Below are 2,409 nucleotides of genomic sequence, written 5' to 3' on the forward strand. Positions count from 1 at the left end.
GGAGCTCAAACGAGCGCCTTCCACGGCGTCGAGACCTCCGTGCTCACTCCCCTCTCTCACTCTCTCGGTACAACGGCCCGCACCGCTGCGGTCGCCGTCGTATATCGCGTCCGCCCGCAAATCGACGAGACCTGCGATCATAACGAGCAAACCGCGTATCACGAACAACTAGCCGTGTATAAATTAAATATAAAAATAATTAATCTTTTATACCTTTCGTTTAATTCTTTGCCTCTAAAGCCCTTTATTATTCTTCCCTGCTCCCTTTCCCGCACAGGAATCAGAGAGCGTAGATAGAGCGAAGCGTGTGATGAAAATATCACAGCTGCCCTCAGGAAAGAGATCTTTATATCTTCACCAATTTCTCGTGCACCTTTATGCACTACGGGCGCTTTATCTGACAATTCCTCTAACTCTCTGTTTTAATTTCCTTTCTGTACATAATAAGGGAATACGGAAGCTTAACATACGCTAGATATAATAAAAGATATCTCGTGAGCAAAATAATAACTCAATTCGTGTCTATAACAAAGGCACTGGTGACAGCAGCCTGCCTCAACGCGTAAACACATACTGAAAAACGAATCTCACCCGAAGCCAAAGCTTGGCCCCGCGCGTCCCGCTCCGCGCTCGCTCCCTCGATTCTATGTCGCGTCTCGAGATCGCATTATACTAAATACGCGACTCAGGACGTAACAGTCATAATGTAATAAGAAATTGATAATTAAAAAATATATATACCTGTGTTAATATTGGATATAAATTATATCATTAGTATAAATTATTTTTGTAATTCCGATTTTAATTTTAATACTGAGGAAGGTCTAATTTGAGACTGAAACGTTTATTCTTATCGAAATACATAAAACAGTATCTGAAAATGTATTGTAAAAGACAATAAGTAACAGAGAATAAGATATTATTAAAGCGTAAAACTGAAAACTTTAGGAGAGTAATCTTAAGATGTTATAAAGAAGTAATTTACAGAGATGAATAAAAAAGTACTCACTTTATTTGTTTATTTCTGTACTTTATTGTTCCGATGACAATTACTTACACATTTGGGCATGGATAGCGTATTATATACTGAATCGTTATTAATTAATTCTCAAAAATGATTTATCGTATAACTGTATTACACATGGTTGAATTTGTAAAATAACTTTAAAGTACTTCTGAAACTGTACAACTTTTGTTAAAAAATTTTTTGTCTATTTTTTATACTTTCGTCGATATTTGCCTCGAAATAAAAATACCGTTTTTTTTAAAGATCCCATGTACGATTTTAAACCTGGGCCAACAGCGGGCCAACGTCGGCTACCAACTTCCGACTGTCGGCCCAGTACTGGCTGTAACGTCGCGTCGACGTCGGCATAATATCCAAATGATAAGATCGGCCCAACATTAAATGCCAGTGTGGGGCCGACATTGATTACCGCCGTCGGCCCAACGTACATTAGCGGAGTCTGACTTACAGACGACTCTTGGGCCAACGTTGGCAGTACGTCGGCACTCGGTTGTCATATCAATCACGGCACGACGTCGGCCCAACGTACATTAGCGGAGTCTGACTTACAGACGACTCTTGGGCCAACGTTGGCAGTACGTCGGCACTCGGTTGTCATATCAATCACGGCACGACGTCGGCCCAACGTACATTAGCGGAGTCTGACTTACAGACGACTCTTGGGCCAACGTTGGCAGTACGTCGGCACTCGGTTGTCATATCAATCACGGCACGACGTCGGCCCAACGTACATTAGCGGAGTCTGACTTACAGACGACTCTTGGGCCAACGTTGGCAGTACGTCGGCACTCGGTTGTCATATCAATCACGGCACGACGTCGGCCCAACGTACATTAGCGGAGTCTGACTTACAGACGACTCTTGGGCCAACGTTGGCAGTACGTCGGCACTCGGTTGTCATATCAATCACGGCACGACGTCGGCCCAACGTACATTAGCGGAGTCTGACTTACAGACGACTCTTGGGCCAACGTTGGCAGTACGTCGGCACTCGGTTGTCATATCAATCACGGCACGACGTCGGCCCAACGTACATTAGCGGAGTCTGACTTACAGACGACTCTTGGGCCAACGTTGGCAGTACGTCGGCACTCGGTTGTCATATCAATCACGGCACGACGTCGGCCCAACGTACATTAGCGGAGTCTGACTTACAGACGACTCTTGGGCCAACGTTGGCAGTACGTCGGCACTCGGTTGTCATATCAATCACGGCACGACGTCGGCCCAACGTACATTAGCGGAGTCTGACTTACAGACGACTCTTGGGCCAACGTTGGCAGTATGTCGGCTCTCGGTTGTCACGCTAATCTCTAGGCGACGTCGGTCCAATGTATGGTAGCCGAGTCTTACTTAAAAGTGACTCTCGGGGCAACGTTGGC

The 2,409-nt window shown here is 45.2% G+C and overlaps 1 protein-coding gene across 1 annotated transcript in view; it reads right to left on the reverse strand.

The window, feature by feature from the left end:
• LOC108758537 (intraflagellar transport protein 81 homolog) overlaps positions 1-2,409 on the reverse strand; it is an 88,070-nt gene that overhangs the window by 37,185 nt on the left and 48,476 nt on the right. The window lies entirely within an intron of this gene.

The sequence above is a fragment of the Trachymyrmex cornetzi genome, unplaced genomic scaffold, assembly GCF_001594075.2.
Source record: "Trachymyrmex cornetzi isolate Tcor2-1 unplaced genomic scaffold, Tcor1.1 scaffold159, whole genome shotgun sequence".
Taxonomy (NCBI): domain Eukaryota; kingdom Metazoa; phylum Arthropoda; class Insecta; order Hymenoptera; family Formicidae; genus Trachymyrmex; species Trachymyrmex cornetzi.